Consider the following 17,592-nt stretch of genomic DNA (forward strand, 5'->3'; position numbering starts at 1 on the left):
CACCACCACGCTTGGCTAAGTTTTTTGTGGTTTTGAAGAGATAAGAGTTTTGCCATGTTGCCCAGGTTGGTCTCAAACTCCTGGGCCCAAGTGATCACCCACCTCAGCCTCCCAAAGTACTGTTTATAGGCACGAGCCACCATACTGGGCCCCCAGGGTAGCATTTTGAAAATGAAAACAAGGGGCATTAGAAACAAAGGCATAAGCCACCGTGCCTGGCCTTTTTATTTTTTTGAGACAGAGTCGCGCTCTGTTGCCCAGGCTGGAGTGCAGTGGTGTGATCTCGGCTCACTGCAGCCTCCACCTCCCGGGTTCAAGCGATTCTTCTGCCTCAGCCTCCTGAGTAGCTGGGACTAACAAGCACGTGCCACCACGCCTGGCTAATATTTGTATTTTTAGTAGAGACGGGGTTTCACCATGTTGGCCAGGCTGGTTTCAAACTCCAGACCTGGTAATCCCAAAAAGTGCTGGGATTATAGGCATGAGCCACCGTGCCCGGCCACCACAGCGTAATTTGATGTAAGCTGACTGGCATACAGTGGAGCATCCCAGATGAGGGCAAGCCCCCAGGGCACAACAGAGTGAGCGGCTGGAGTATGTGAAGGTGAAATTCTTTGATGTGAAGTGGTTAAGGTCCCACAAGGCCGAGGTGTTGGAGGGTCATTCATGTGATGTTGTTATCACCCAAGAAGTTGGCAGGAGGTAGGAACCCAAAGTCTGTAATGAATAAGGGAAACTGTGAGCAAGGTCAGCATATGACAGCAGTAAAGGAGGAATAAAGGGAAGTATAGATATAAATGTCAAAAAAAGCGCAGAGATTTGGAAGTATGGAAGAACAGTGGTCTGAGTGCAGTACTGGGGAGGCCCCATACCCTATCTTGAAAGCACATGAGGTATGGGAAAGTGACCACTAAGATCCTTTGGAGGGAAAGCCAGGTATCTTTTAAGGCAAAGAAGAGGAGGAAAGAAGAGTTTGCAGATGTAGGCAGGAAGTTGCTTGCCATGAAACAGAATGATAGGCTGGCTCACACCTGTAATCCCAGCACTTTGGGATCATCTGAGGTCAGGAGTTTGAGACCAGCCTGGCCAACATGGTGAAACCCCGTCTCTACTAAAAATACAAAAATTAGCCAGGCATGGTGGCGGGCACCTGTAAGCACAGCTTCTCTGGAGGCTGAGACTGGAGAATCTCTTCAACTCAGGAGACAGAAGTTGCAGTGAGCAGAGATAGCAACATTATACTCAAGCCTGGGCAACAAGAGCAAAACTCTGTCTCAAAAAGAAAAAAAAAAAGCAAAGAAAGAAATAGAAGGGTAACATAGTAGTTCATAACTTTTTTGGTGTCAAGAGTTGACTGCTCTGAGATCTGTCTCCAGAAAAAGGGCATGTACACTTCCAAAATGTTACATGCAAATCCAAAAAACATTTAAACTTCCTAGAACCATCTGTGGACCCTAGATTAAGAACCTTGTTCTAGAACAGTGGCTGTCAAACTTGAGCAAGCAGTTTGGCAGGTCTGATAGTGTTTGACAGGTTGCTGGGCCTCACCCAGAGGTTCCAGTAAAGTAGGTCTGCCTGGGGTCCAAGTATTTGCATTTCTATCTAGTTCCCAGGTGATGCTGATGTTTCTGGCCGAGAAACCACATTCTGAGAACCACTGCTGAAGAAGTCTAAGGCTAAGAGGGAAAGGTTTGGGGAGAGGAAGAGGAACAGCGGGAAATGGTTAGGGACAAGGTTATGGAAGCATCATGGGGATGAGAATGGATTTTGGTTTTGTTTTACTGGGCTCAGAATTTAGGCAGATACTCTAATATTTCTGTCACATACATACACAGGAAACCTTGCAGGAGTGGAGAAAGGAAGGGAGAGGGGAATGAGCACTTATTTTAGGTTTACGACAAGGGGTGCAAAAAATACCTTTTATGGCCTTAAAGATCACTTTCTTGAACACTCTTACTTTACGACGGAAGCGCTATCAAGTATTACATGGCCAGTTAACACCTGCCCCCTCTCAGTCTAGAGCTTGTTCCCCTACATCATTAACCTCTAAGAGAATCACTAGTGGGAAGTAAGCCATGCTTTTGACTCAAGGTAAAGAGCCTCTAACTTTCCAGTGCCCTACGTTGGGAAATCTTAACTCCAGCAAAGTGCAGTGCTCAAAACTGGCTAAAGCTGCTACCTTCGTAGGGGATGCGTTTTGGAGGAAATTGCATCTACTTTCTTCTTGGTCTTTTTGTGTGAGTGTGTATGAGAGTTTGTCTATGTTTGAAGCACTGACCATCAGCATTCCTGGAATTCTTGGCACTGAATTAGGATTGCCAGTTAGCTGAGTGACCTTAGGTAGTTCACCTCATGTCTCTAAGCCTCAGCTTCCTAATCTGTGAAACAGGCTGATGGACCGTGAGATAACACCTGTGAAGTGCTTATCACCTGATACTGCCTCCTCTTGGTGGTATATCAGAACTGGGGGATTGCAGCGTCTGAACACAAATGACCAATCAAATCTCCGGCCTGTACCCCACAGACGTAACCTTTATTCCCCACCAGAGGGCACCAGTAACCTATAAAAAATCTAAGGGGATGGGCGGTCCCTCTGCCCTTAACATCGTTGAATCCGCTTGAGGATAACTCCCTTAAGTCTTTATTGAAATATGTTTGCCCCTGGTGTTTTGAGAAAGCATTTGAAAAATACCTCTAACATCCAGGAGGAAAATCTGGAGTAGAAGGGTGGAGTAAATGGTGCTGTCACTCCCCACCAGCCACCGAGACAGTTCTGTTTCCGTTTTGTATTTTGTCCATTTTACCATTCAGTCTCCATCTCCTGAAGACGATCTGTAACCTAGCTACAAATTATTCTCTCAGTAATAACCTATTGCAGTTCCCTTCTTCCTGGTTTATTTAAATGAACTGAACTGCTGTTTTTTTCCCTTTGATGTGCAACATCCCACCTCCTACCCCTATGGCGGCAGCCTTCCTTCCAGCAGGCGATAGGGGGAGGGATCTATTTCTGAGCCTCTATGGAGTCTCAGAAGCTGTTTCCCTGAATCCCTTTGTGATGAGAGACTAGTGGTCAAGAGGTATCCATCACAAAAGGCTGTATTCCAGGAGGAAACTCTTTCCCCATCTAAGGAAAGGGAACAACTAGGAGAAGCTGAGGTTACCCACCACCACCTCCCTGAAAACATTACAGATTTCAGAGCCGCAATGATAACCAATGTGTATCTGGGTCCTGTATACGCATATGGTTTGTTCTTTGTCTTTGTTCTTTAATTTGCTGGGAAAGGAAATACAGCCTCGGGTCAGCTTTCCCCATTGCACCTGGGAATGCTAGCCCAGACAAGAAAAGCCAGCAAGAATATTGAGGCCAGCACCATGACTCACACCTGTAATCCTAGCACTTTGGGAGGCTGAGGTGGGCGGATCACCTGAGGTCAGGAGTTTGAGACCAGCCTGGCCAACATGGAGAAACTCAGTCTCTATTAAAAATACAAAAAACTAGTCAGGCAGGGTGGTGTGTGCCTGTAATCCCAGCTACTCTAGAGGCTGAGGCAGGAGAATCGCTTGAACCCAGGAGACAGAGGCTGCAATGAGCCAAGATCACAGCACTGCACTCCAGCCTGGGTGACAGAGTGAGACCTTGTCTCCAAAAAAAAAAAAAGATATGCTTTTTGTATTAGGAACACAGAACCATGGAATATTTTGGATGACCAAGACTCCCGAAATCTAGTACAACTGGTTATTCATTGTTCAGAGGGGAGAAACATGACCAGAGTCAGGTGGTTCGTTAATGGCAGATTAGCTATTCCAGCTTGAACTGGAATTCAGGTCTATGGGCAGACACACCAATTCCTGTCTCATCATTCAATTTCTCCATCAGCCATCATTGCTAGCATTTGTTGTATGCTTAATATGTGTCAAGTATCTGTTCTTTAAATCTCACACAATTGTCACAACAACTCTATGGAAGAAATGTATTGGTACGAGAATGAAATATGTTGCTCCCATTTTACATAGGCATAGAGAAAAATGATTTAGGACAAAATTAGCTAGCATCCTATTTAAATCAGTATTTTCCCATGAGAATTGGCAGCATTTTGAATGGAAATAAGGTTTTGGTTTGTTTTTTAATGGGACTCTCCCTAGCATAGCACAATCTTTAGCATTTTTGGACCCCAAGCAATTATTGCCCCAGTTATTGTAATACAGAAAATTTCCCAAAGTCCCTTATAGATGGTCCTGTTGCTAGTTGAGCACTACTGATTTTTGTTTTGTTTTGTTTTTTAGACAGGGTCTCACTCTGTCAGCAGGCTAGAGTGCAGTGGCACAATCTCAGCTCACTGCAGGCTTGACCTTTCAGGTTCAAACGATCCTCCCACCTCAGCCTCCCAAGTAGCCGGGACTATAGGCATGCACCACCATGCCTAGGTAATTTTTATATTTTTTGTAGAGATGCGGTTTCCCTATGTTGCCCAGGTTGGTCTCAAACTCCTAGGCTCAAGTCATCCACCTGCTTCAGTCCCCCAGAGTGCTAGTGTTACAGGCGTGAACCACCATGCCCGCCTGAGCACTACTGATTTAAATGCATGGGCACAAGGAGAGGAGTAGTTAACAAAGTTGCTTTCTTAGTTTGGTTATTTTTATACCAGTAAAGGCCACAAGATGGAAATAGAAGCAGGACAAGAGGAAGGAAATTCCTCGAGGTGAGTGTGGCTCTGGAAGGGAAGACGTTAAATTATAAAGGAAGGGAATAAACCATAGGCCAAGGAGGATCCTGGCACATGGTCACTGGTAAAACTTGGAGCATGGGCCAGGCATGGTGGCTCACGCTTGTAATCCTAGCCACTCCGGAGGCTGAGGCACGATCTCAGGAGGCAGAAGTTGCGGTGAGCCGAGACTGCGCCATTGCACTCCAGCCTGGGCAACAAGAGCGAAACTCTGTCTCAAAAACAAAACAAGACAAAACAAAAACAAAAACATGGAGCACGAATAGGTCATAAGCTACAGAGACCAGTGGATCTTAGAGGAAAGCTGCTGGGACAGCGACACTAGGGAGTGTGGGATGCAGGTAAACTGGAGATCCATGCCCACAGCAGCGGGACAACCAACACCCAACTCCAGCCAGGTCCTTTCAGATGGTAGTGTGGGCCATTGTTGCCAGCCTTTCCAATATACCAAGAGAATCCACAAGGCTAGATTAGGAAATCTCTCTGTTGTAAATATTGGATCAAAAAAACCATTTTAGAACGCTAGGTAGACCCAGAGAAAAATGCTTGCAGGTGAATTTGGGTAGTCTGACTCATGGGATCTCTGAGGGACCATTCTCATCTGAGGTGCCATGGTACGTGCCCACTGCGCTGGTTGATGAAAGGGAGACAGGTTTCAGCTCACACAAGAAGGAATTTACCGCCAGTCTATGCTGGCGAGCAGTGAGCAGGCTGGGCAGAGGAGTAGCGAGCATTCCCTGGGCCACCGGGCTCCGCAGAGGACAGGAGCTGTCACGGGAGCTGAAGCAGGGATTCCTGTGCCATGTCTGGTCCCTTCCGGTTCTGAGATTCTGGACTTCTGGGGCTGCGATTCCTGGAAGGCAGAGCTGGGAACAAGGAAATCCTATACCCTAATCAATGCCTGTAGTGCTAACAGCTCAGATCCGTGGGCAATTCTTCTTGAGCTTGGTCCTGTTACTCCCTCTGCTGTGTAGGAATGGGGAAAAGAGGTCACTTGAGTCCCTGCTCCCTAGAGGTCTTCGCCTTGGTTCTTAATACTGGCAGTTTCAAAAATCAAGCTGCTTTTATTCTCTCTCAGCCAGTGAGTCCCTGACACAAACTGCAGAGCTAAACAACCAATTTTCCAGCCCAGCCGTTCAGGCGCACTCTGAGTTTCAGTTTAAATGCACTCTTCTTTAAAAACCGTCAGGAGCTCTCTCTCCCCAGTGCTCACTGCTTCTCCCTGTTAATCCAGCAGAAAGCAGGTACTATGGGGTAACAGTGCTGAACTTGCTGGTGGCCGCAGATCCTCCACTGCATGCGACCCTCCTTCCTCCGTGGAGTGATGTGGGATGCCCCACTTGATTAGAATGAAACCCCAAACTCCAGTGTGCGTGTGTGCGCTCTCTGTTCTTTCCAGGTGGGGCCTGCCTGGGCCTCTCGCTCTCTGGTAGAGCAGCCCTGTGCCTTTAAAAGCAAGGCCTTTGATCGTTTCTGACTTTTAGCAGCAGATAGTCAAATGTTGGGGAGGTAACAGGGCTTTGCCAACCAAACCCCTGATGTGGAGGAGTTAAAACCCAGGCTGCAAATGTTAATATTGTCATATGCTAGGAAATCTCTGCTTCAATTCAGCAGATACTAGTTAGTCATTGGCTTTTGAAGTCTGTAATCCCTTTTGTCTCTGGCTTTGCTTACAACCCTGCACCGTGGGTGCTGGAGCAGGCTCTCAGGAAGCGAGATGGTGCCAAGCCCTGTTCCTGTCTTTCTTAGCCTGCATGCCAGCTTAGGCCAACTTTTATTGAGCTTCAGGATCTTCTTCATTATAGGCAGGGAGGACGGTGCAGGTAAAGACTACTGGCAAGTGTCTTAGACCCCTTGCCTTGCCATAAGAAAATATCTTAGACTGGATAACTCATAAACATCTTTTTGTGGGGGGGACAGGGTCTCGCTCTGTTGCCCATGCTGTAGTGCAGTGGCACAATCTCCACTCACTGCAAACTCTGCTTCCCAGGTTCAAGTGATTCTCATGCCTCAGCCTCCCAAGTAACTGGGATTACAGGCACACGTCACCACTCCCAGATAATTTTTGTATTTTTAGTAGAGACAGACTTTCACCATGCTGGTCTTGAACTCCTGACTTCCAGTGATTCACTTACCTTGGCCTTCCAAAGTGCTGGGATTACAGGCATAAGCCAACCGTGCCTGGCCATAAACATCTTTTTTTTTTTTTTTTTTTTTTTTTTTTGAGATGGAGTCTTATTATGTTGCCCAGGCTGGAATGCAATGGTGCAATCTTGGCTCACTGCAACCTCTGCCTCCTGGGTTGAGGTGTCTCTCCTGCTTCAGCCTCTCGAGTAGCTGGGATGACAGGCATGCACCACCACACCTAGCTAATTTTTGTATTTTTAGTAGAAACGGGGTTTCACCATGTTGGCTAGGCTGGTCTTGAATTCCTGACCTCAGGTGATCTGCCCATCTCGGCCTCCCAAAGTGCTGGGATTACAGGCATGAGCCACTGCACCTGGCTTCATAAACATCTTTATGAGATGTTATTGCTCACAATTCTAGAGGCTGGGAAGTCCAAGATCAAGGTGCCAGCAGATTCGGTGTCTGGTGGGAGCCCATTCTTCAAGGATGCTGCTCTCTGTGTGTTCTCATATGGCAGAAGGGCAAACCGGCTCCCTCCAGCCTCTTTTATAACTAGTCCCCTTCATGAGGGCTCTGCCTTCATGATCTCATCATCTCCCGGAGTCCCCACTCTTAATACTATCACACTGGGGATTAAGTTTCAACGTATGAATTTTGGGGAGACACCAATATTCAGAGCATAGCACAAGCCATGCAGCACAATAGACAGAATGCATTGGAGGCTAGCACCTGAGTGGCTCATTTTCGGGCTTCACTACAGCTGGACCATCCTCTGGCATCCCCAGGGGTCAGTCTGTAAGTCACAATTTTCTTATTTCTTTTCTGTTCATTCTGAGTGTCTGGATGCCCAGCCTAACCAAGTCAGCTTCCCATCTTTGGCTGGGACAAGGAGAATGCTGCTGGGCTAGGGACCCAGGTAGCAGGCAGGCATCGTCGTTTTTTGTTTTTTGTTTTTTGTTTTTGAGACAGAGTCTCATTCTGTCGCCAGGCGCCAGGCTGGAGTGCAGTGGCGCGATTTCGGCTCACTGCAATCTCCGCCTCCTGGGTTCAAGCAATTCTACAGAGTCCCCAGCCCCCGGGACAGATGGGATGGCACTTGGGTACCTCTGGACCAAATTTCCACTCTTCATTTCTACTTTCTGTGCCTGTCTCCATCCTTTCTGCTTTGTGATGAAATGAGGATAATCACAATGTTCGATGTTCGAAAAAGTTGTGAAAGACTTTGAAATATCAAAAGAAGATTGTTATTGGTTGTCTGTTTCCCTGTGGGTTACCTTTGAGCTATTTTATGACTCTGAAAATTGCAGAAAACTGATAATAATGCAAATGATTTTGTCCATAGAAATGCAAATTATATCAATTGGAAATGCAACTGATTATTGCCCCGTGGATATTGACCAGTTTTGTAATGATTAAGCGAATTAATGTCAGCATTCCCGATGGCTTCTGATGCATCTGCTCTTTGGATTTTTTTGAGCAGCTGTAACATCTTACTAGTTCCCTTATTAATCAATGAGTTAAATCATTGGCATGTCTGAATTCCATGTTTGTAAGAGGCTGTATTTATACAAGGGCCTTGATTTACTTTTAAACAACTATTTAACAATAACTCCCTCTGAAGGTTGCTGTGAGGTAGAATGAGGTCGTGGATAAGAGAGTGCTTGGCTCAGGCCTGAATTCACCTCTCATAGTTGGGACAATCCTTGCTTTTTCCTGGTTTCTGAGCTCTAGGGCACCTTGTATTCTCACAAAAATAAATAAAATCTTTTAATTACACTTTTCACACTGCAGTATTGGTAACTTTCACAAGGATTTTCACCTTTCCAAAGGAGACCCTGGTCAGGCACGGTGGTTCATGCCTATAATCCCAGCACTTTGGGAGGCCAAAGCGGTTGGATCACCTGAGGTTAGTAGTTCGAGACCAGCCTGGCCAACGTGGTGAAACCCCGTCTCTACTAAAAATTAAAAAATTAGCTGGGTGTGGTGGCGGGCACCTGTAATCCCAGCTACTTGGGAGACTGAGCCAGGAGAATCACTTGAACCTGGGAGGAGAGGGTTGCAGTGAGCCGAGATTGTGCCATTGCACTCCAGCCTGGGTGACAGAGTGAGACTCCCTCTCAAAAAAGCAAACAAAAAAATGGGAGACCCTAAGGAAGCTATAATGCTTACCCAGAGGATTTCCTGCAATGGTGGAAATCCAGAGGGGTGTAGTACACAGGTGCCACAGATATTTGGGGCTGAGGACCTTTAAAATAACCTGCCTAGATGCTATTCAGCTGCAGCGGGCAGTTCAGTTCCCCAACCTTCACCCCTTCCCCAATGTTGAAAGTGCTGGCCTTACCATGCTAAGGAGAATGGTTACAACTTTGTACCAGGATTAAAAATAAAATACTTTGCGCTCTCTCTCCCTCTCTCCTGCCTTCCCTTCCTGCCTCTCTCCCCCTTCCTCTTTCCCTTTCTCCCCCTCCTTCTCTCCCTCTTTCCCCCTTCCTCCCCGCTTTTCCTTGCTCCCCCTCCCTTCCTTCTTTCCTTCTCTCTCCCTGCTTCCTTTTCTCTACCTCCCTCCTTCCTTCCTCCTCTTTCTCTCTCTCTAAAAAAAAAGGTAAAAATATATTTATTATTTTTATTAAATCCTCTCCTCAACTAGATCTGTGAGGTAAGCATGTTTATCCTTGTTGTTGATGAGAACCTAGGACAAGTTAAGTGACTCCCTCAAGGTTACACAGCTAGGAAGTTGTTGTGCCAGGATTTAAATCCCATGACAGGGGCTCACACCTGTAATCCTAGCACTTTGGGAGGCCAAGGCGGGTGGATCACCTGAGGTCAGGAGTTTGAGGCCAGCCTGGCCAACATGGTGAAACCCCGTCTCTACAAAAAAAAATACAAAAATTAGCTGGGCGTGGTGGCAGCTGCCTATAATCCCAGGCACTTGGGGAGACGCTGAAGCAGAATTGCTTGAACCTGGTGGGGGTGAGGGGAGGGGTGGCGGAGGTTGCAGTGAGCTGAGATAGCGCCACTTCACTCCAGCCTGGGCGAAATCGCGAAACTCCGTCTCAAATAATAATAATAATAATAATAATAATTTTAAAAATCCAATGCCTGAATCCAAATCTCATGCTCTATCTGTGATTTGAGCCACGAAGTAGCCATTTTAATCAAGACTCTTTTTTTCTACTCCAAACTCATCACCACTGCCGAAATCCACTGCCAAGGGTTACACCTGGGCAAGGACGTTGCTGCGGCTCAAACGGAAACGACCTGGGAGACCAAACACGTTTGTGAAAATACGTCAGAAAGAAACTGTCCTGAACCTGGGAACAGGTTTCGATCCAAGGGCTAGCGTACAGCCCAGGGAGGGCCCTCGGAGGTAAGAAAGGAGGCAACTCCAACCAGCAGGTGAGGAAGGAGACCCAGGCATCTGGGATCACCTCCCCTTGACCTCCACACTGCATTTCAATAGAATAAAAGGCTGGCCTCCTGAATCACCTTCCCGTAAGATAGCAGGCGTGGTATGCGGGGATCTCTCCAGAAGATGTTTTTACCTAAACAAGATCAAACCCCACCCCACTCCTCCATCCCGAGACCAAGACCCTTTCACATGTAATTCCTAAAACTGTAAACCCAAGACCCTTTGGTATGTGATTTCTAAAGCTGTAAACCCAAGACCCTTTCATATGTGATTTCTAAAGCTGTAAACCCAAGACCCTTTCATATGTGATTTCTAAAGCTGTAAACCCAAGACCCTTTCACTTACAATTTCTAAGGCTGTAAACGTAAGATCCTTTCATGTGTAGTATCTAGAGTGTAAGCCTATATAAAGTCAGAGCTTCTCTTTGTTAGGGTAGCTTGGCTGTTTGGGCAAAACATAAAGCCTTGCTCCCGGGCCTAATAATAAACCCCTTCCTTTCTAGTTCGGTGTCCGAGAGGAGAGGTCTGTTTCTCTCGGCCGCTCCTGCTTCATTGGAGCCTGTGTGCTCAGGGGACAGCAGGCTTGGGGCGGGCTGCCAGGAGAGGGAAGAAGCTGGGGAGGATCAAGGGAAGAAGTTGATGGAAGATGGATGAGAGTTCCCTCCCGCTCTCCTGCGTGGGCCCTGATATCTGGGGAAGATTCAGGCCACAGAAAGAGAAGTTTACAGATATCTCAGGAACTGAGATGGACTACACCCAGTAAATGACTTCCTAAAGGTCAACTAGCCAAAGCCACGCCCTCCTCTGTGGCCTGGGCCAGGTGGGGCAGGCCAGGTGGATGCTGGGATGGCCCAGAGGGCGGAAAATGGCCAATGAAGCAGGCCAGGGCGGCGTCTCTGTTGGGCAGTGAAAACAGGAAGCCCAGGCACATGCAAGCCAGGTAAGTGGGTGTCTGTATGACGGATGGGAGTTCCCAGAGAGGGGCGGCCTTTCCTTTCGCCTCGTCCAGCTAGACAGACGCAGTGGTTCCAAGGCCCCTTGTCATCTGCTGATTGCTTTGTGATTAATGCACAAGTCACTTATTCCCACCTCCTGCCCCGGCTCCAATCTCCCCCAGCTCCCGGGAAGACTCTTCTGCCCTTAGGTAATTTACTTAGAAATGACTGTCCCTAGAATCTCTCCATGTGCTTTGTGTACAGATAGTGACCAGGTTCTGCATGTGATTTCCCTGTGGAATTCCAACCGAGGACAGACAGGTGAGTCACAGCACTATGGACAGACTTAAATAGCTGCAATGAGCAAAGCAAGGCTCAGCGGCGGGCAGACTCAGTCCTGCAGGAATTGCCCTTCCTCCTGCCCGCTTTTGGGCTCAGCTGAAGAACAATGAGTTTGCACATGCTGGTCATTCACCAGAGTTGCCATGGGGTCTCAACGGAGTTCCACCTTGAAGGGAAAACCTGCCCCTGGTTTACATGGGAACCTGGAAGAGGGAGAGGGTACTCTCAAGTCACCAACACCTAGCCAGGTGGACTCTATCCCATACAAATACAGGAAGCCAATGGGCTCCAATGGACATTATCACTGTGTTTTCACACATATTTTATTCACTTTGACCTGGGGCTCAAAACACAGACTGCATATAAACTGGATTTGATCCTATTTGGCTACATGGACTTCATAATTTATCAGAGGAGGAAAGACAGAATCATAAGCTATTAACATTTATTCATTCAACAAATGTTTACTGAACATCAGACAGGAGAGAGGGATTGCTTGTGTTAATTCATTGGGAAGAGCACATCACATTAATAATACTCCATGCTGTTCAGTTTTTCATGCTGCAGTAGAAATTATTTAATTACCCTTTATCGCCACCCCTTCCCCCCGACCCCTGGCCTCCCTATCTTCCACTACAGAGCAGTTGAAAATGTTTTTGTTCAATATGGGGAAGCTTTGTAAGGTAAAGGACAGGCAGGAGAGAAAGAAAGCTCTATTTGCAAAACAAGGCCAGGGTTATGAGCTCTTGAAAGATGGAGCAAAATTATGATAGTTGGAAGAATATGAATTTCTCCAACAGACCAAACGGGAGCTTCAGAAAAAAATCTGGTGGCAGAATGTATCTGACTTCAGACTTTATAGGAAGAAACTAGCTGCTGTGAGGATAGGAAGCCCATATCCAGAGCTCAGCCTGCCCTCTACAGAGCTGGCAGGCATTCCTTTTCTTGGGGACTACACAGAAGACAAGGGCTTCCAAAGGTGTCCCACATAAAGACTCCCTCCTCCCTCCACTCACCCCTCCCCCAGTCAGAGATGGTCAAATCCTCTCCAATTGCAGATGTGGCCTTGGGAAGACAGCAGAAGGGGCTGCCCCCAAGGAGCAGCACCAAGTATGGCCCATCTGGACTCACTGCTGCTGTGAAAGGGGCCCTGACCAGCTGGTCCTGTGGGATGGAGTTAGAGCTGTAATAATGGGCCATGTTACACAGTGTGCTCTTCTAATCAGATATGTGTGGACATTAACTCATTAACAGCAGCCCTGTGAGTTAAGTACTGTCATGAGTGAATTTGACAGATGAAGTAACAGAGAAGTTAAATGACCTGCTTGGGGTCACACAGCTAGCAAGGGGTGGTACAGGGATTTGAATCTGGGCAGTTTGCCTCCAAAGTTAGTGATCCATTCTGCCCTTCTATCTGAGCCTTCTCTTATGTTAGACTCTTTTGAATGCAAGTGACAGAAACCCAAGCTAAGGATGCTCCAGGCAAGGAAGCAGCAGCATTTGCAAGGTTTGGAGGCCTGAAAAAAGGAATGCGATCAGGGAGAGTTCTAAGTTACTGGAGAGAGACGGAGGGAAGCCACAGGACGACCTTCAATTGGGTGAGGCACACAGAGGCAGGGGCTCGCCGCCATGGTCTGAACCGAGGACACCAGTTGTCACTGGGGCTGGGTGTGAGGAGAGACACCAGGGGACCAAGCATGGCCTGGACCCTGCTGCCTTCCTTGGGCTGAGGGCCTCATGCCCTCCTACTCCCAACTCTCCTCTGTTTCCTCATTTATTATTATTATTATTATTATTATTATTATTATTGTTTGTTGGTTTTTCCAAATCTTTTTCCTGCTGCCGACTCCCCTGGAGAGTGAGGGCTCCACAAAAGCAGCTTTGATCTGTCTTAGTGGCTCCCAGAGGGGCCGACTCTGGTGCAGATTAAGTGTGTAGCTTGACACCCATCTTGTAAGTCCTGTTGTTTTAATTAAAGATTCAATGGAGGATGGTGCTGTGACTGGCACTGGGAGCTGGCAGGGGCCACCGAGTACATTGAAGCCTTCATTCTTAGGGGGATCGTGCCCCTCGATTCATCTTTTTCCCCCTTTGCCACTCCCTTCTTCCACCTCTGCCAGTTTTGACGTTTGAGTTCTCCCTGAATCCATACAGGATACTGGCTGTCGCAGGGAGGAAGGCAAGGCCAGCTGGCAGCTTGGCCGAGCTCCTGTTGGACTGAATGGTTTCCTCCTCGGGCTGCTGTGTGTGAACTTGAGTGAGCCATTCAAGCTTCTTGGGTTTCTGCATCCTAATGCATCAGGCAGGATGACTGTGACTGCTCCTCCTAACCTCCTGTACAGGGAGAGGCTACAGGACAAATGGAACCAAGAGGAGACCCAGAAGGCAGAGGCCTGAGCAGTGTCTCCCTGAGACGCCCAGGTCAGAGCATGCCTTTCCCCTTCCCGCCAGTAAAAGGTTCAGCCGCAAGGAGGTTCCAGCTGTTCTCTTGGAATCTGTTTGGCTTCTGTGGTTGGGGGATGGGAGCAGGGAGGAGAGAAGAGTCTGGAGCTGATGCGGTGGCAGAGCAGGGGCTGGGTGGGGTGAAGGCTGTGGGCCCACAAACTTGCTCATGTGTGCAAGGCTGCAATGAAGGCAGCCTCTCCTTCCCTCCCCTCCAGCCAGCTGTAGTGCTGATAACCGGGGTGGACAGACAGGTTGGTTTGGGAGCAGGAAGCAGAGAGGAGGTGGGCAGAGCAGGGAGCAGGAAGATGGGCCAGATAACCCTGGGACCTTTGTTCTGTGACAAGCAAGTCAGCAGGATGTCAGTCCTGGCTGGATCTTACACCCCTCCACTGAATGCCCGGGAGTCCCTGAGCGCTGGGGCAGGAGGAGCCTTAGAGACTGCAAGGACAGTGTAACCACCCAGTGGGTTCACCTTGCCTGCTGCCTTAACAGGGGAATTACAATGGAGAAAGAGTAATTCACGCCGAGCCGGCTGTGCCGGAGACCAGAGTTTTATTATTACTCAAAATCAGTCTCCCCAAGCATTCAGGCATTCGGGGAGTTTTTAAGGATAATTTGGTAAGCAGGGGCTTTGGAAGTGGGGTGTACTGATTGGTCAGGTTGGTGATGGAATCTGTGAGGTCCGGGTCGGAGTGAGGTTTTCTTGCTGTTTTCTGTTCCTGGGTGTGGTGGCAGTACTGACTGAGCCAGATTACCGGTCTAGGGGGTGTCAGCTGGTCCATCGAGAGCAGGGTCTACAAAATACCTCAAGCACTGATCTTAGGTTTTACAATAGTGATGTGATCCCCAGGGACAATTTGGAAAGGTTCAGACTCTTGGAGCCAGAGGCTAAATGACCTCTAAACCGTAATTTCTAATCTTGTAGCTAATTTGTTAGTCCTACAAAGGCAGACTGGTCCCTAGGCAAGAAGTGGGCCCCGGGTGCCCAACCTATTACCTGGTAACTATGTAGAGAGGAAAGAGCCGACTTGGTCTGGGTTCTGCCCCTTGTGCACTGTGTGCCCTTGGCCAAATCACTTCCCTTCTCGAGGCCTGGTTTTCTCATCTGGGGTCACTATACCTGCCTCCTTGTGCCTCATGGGGTCAGAGGTTAAAATGTGGCCATTCTCTCTTTTCGGGCACCTATAGTTTAATTACAACTAGTTCTTGACCCTGCTCAATAGGAGAGATTCTTTTCTTTTCTTTTTTGAGATGGAGTCTCCATCTTGTTGCCCAGGCTGGAGTGCAATGCTGTGATCTCGGCTCACCACAACCTCTGCCTCCCAGGTTCAAGCAATTCTCCTGCCTCGGCCACTAGAGTAGCTGGGATTACAGGCACGCGCTACTATGCCCAGCTAATTTTTTGTATTTTTAGTAGAGACGGGGTTTCGCCATGTTGACCAGGATGGTCTCGATCTCTTGACCTCATGATCCACCTGCCTCGGCCTCCCAAAGTGCTGGGATTATAGGCGTGAGCCACCGCGCCCGGCCCTAATTTTATATTTTTAGTAGAGACAGGGTTTCTCCGTGTTGGTCAGGCTGGTCTTGAATTCTCAACCTCAGATGATCCGCCCGCCTCAGCCTCCCAAAGTGCTGCGATTATAGGCATGAGCCCCAGCCACAGCAGGAGAGATTCTTAAATGTGTGTATCAAATTTAGGAGGTCTGAGTTTTACTAACCTGCATCATTTTTCTGGGATCCCAGGAGGGTTCCCAGACCAGAGGGTGGGGCAGGGCCCTGTGAGATGTCTGAGTAACTCACCCATGAGGCCTAGATTGCACCCACCCCGGCTTCAATGCACTGCGCTTTATGGATCCTAGAGGGAAAAATAGTTCACTTTTTTTTTTTTTGAGACGGAGTCTTGCTCTGTCGCTCAGGCTGGAGTACAGTAGTGTGATCTTGGCTCACTGCAACCTCTGCCTCCCGGGTTCAAGTGATTCTTCTGCCTCAGCCTCTTGAGTAGCTGGGACTACAGGCATGTGTCACCATGCCTGGCTAATTTTTGTATTTTCAGTAGAGACAGTTTTCACCATATTGGCCAGGCTGGTCTCAAACTCCTGACCTCGTGATCTGCCCGCCTTGGCCTCCCAAAGTGCTGGGATTATAGGCGTGAGCCACTGTGCCTGGCCCATTGAAGGCTTTTAAAAGTATGTTCTAGGTTCTCCATATCTGTTGTTTCATTGAAGTGTCACCATCTCACCAATGGCTATTGCTGTCCTCGTTTTATTTATGTTATGCTTTTGTTTTTTTGAGGCAGGATCTAACTCTTGTCACCCAGGCTAGAATGCAGTGGCACCATCACAGCTCACTGCAACCTCGACCTCCTGGGCCCCTCAATTCTCCCACCTCAGCCTCCTAAGTGGCTGGGACCTGGCTACATTTTTGAATTTTTGTATAAACAAGGTCTTGCTGTGTTGCCCAGGCTGGTCTTGAACTCCTGGCCTCAAGTGATCCTTCTGCTTCAGCTTCCCAAGGTGCTAGGATCACAGGTGTGAACTATCACACCTGGCCTGGCCTTATTTTATACACAAGGAACTGGGGCTTGGATAAAGTATAATTATGTCTACACACAACCAGCAAGTGGCAGAGCCAGGACTCAAACCAGGGTTTGGTGGGCTCCCAATCCCTCAGCCTGTGCTGCTTTGAGGCCTTGGCCAGAGGGAGCTGCAGCAGGAGTGACCCTGCGGGGAGCCTCAGAGCAAAGACTCCGTGGCCTCAGAGAGGCCCAGGGAGCTGCTGGCCCCTCAGGAGCAGCTGGGGGCAGGACACAAGCTCTCTTAGGTCATCCCAAAGCAGAAGGAACAGAACGAAGTGAAGGGCCCAGGGCTGCGGGGGCGCCGGACAAGGCAGAGTTCAAATCAGCTCCTCCTTCAGGAGCCTTCCTGAAGCCTCTGGGGAGCTGTTCCCGACTGCGCTTCTACAAGGGGCAGCCTAGTTATTTTAGGGCACATAAGTGTTACTACATTTATGTTATTGTCGTCTGTAGGCTGTAAAATTCTCCCTCATTCCCTTGCAAAGTCCTGGGGAGCAGAGACCCTATTATGTGCTGCCCTGCATACCTGGTAGAGGCCTTTCAAAGATTAGTAGGTGATCAGTGAATACTGTTGAATGAACTGTTAATAATGATTATTCCTAAGACCATAAAAAGTGACTTCCTATACATTATTTTATTTACTCATTCATTCAAATCCACGTACATTTGCTGGGCTTACAACAATATGCCTGGACTTTTCTAGATTCTAGGCATAAAATCACAAATTAGACACTCTGTCTGTGCCCAAGAAACTTATGTCATGGTGGGGAGATTGAGGGAAAAAGACTGAAAAGGATAAAACAAAAACGGAAAGCACAGGAAATTGCAGTATGTGCAGCCGGCGGTCAGCAGCTGCCGGCCAAGCCCAGAGGAGGAGGCTCCAGCCCAGTCTGGAGGGTCCCGGAGAGGCTTCCAGGGTAGAGGAAGCAGGGTTGGGCCTTGTGTGCCAGGCAGGAGGGGGTCAGCCAGGTGAAGGGGAGGGGATGGGGGCGCTGGAGGCAAGGGAGCCTGTGGGAGGCGTGACATGTCCAGTAGCTCA

Source organism: Aotus nancymaae, unplaced genomic scaffold (assembly GCF_030222135.1).
Source record: "Aotus nancymaae isolate 86718 unplaced genomic scaffold, 86718_ANA_hifiasm-v0.15.2.pri h1tg000039l, whole genome shotgun sequence".
In the NCBI taxonomy this organism is placed as follows: domain Eukaryota; kingdom Metazoa; phylum Chordata; class Mammalia; order Primates; family Aotidae; genus Aotus; species Aotus nancymaae.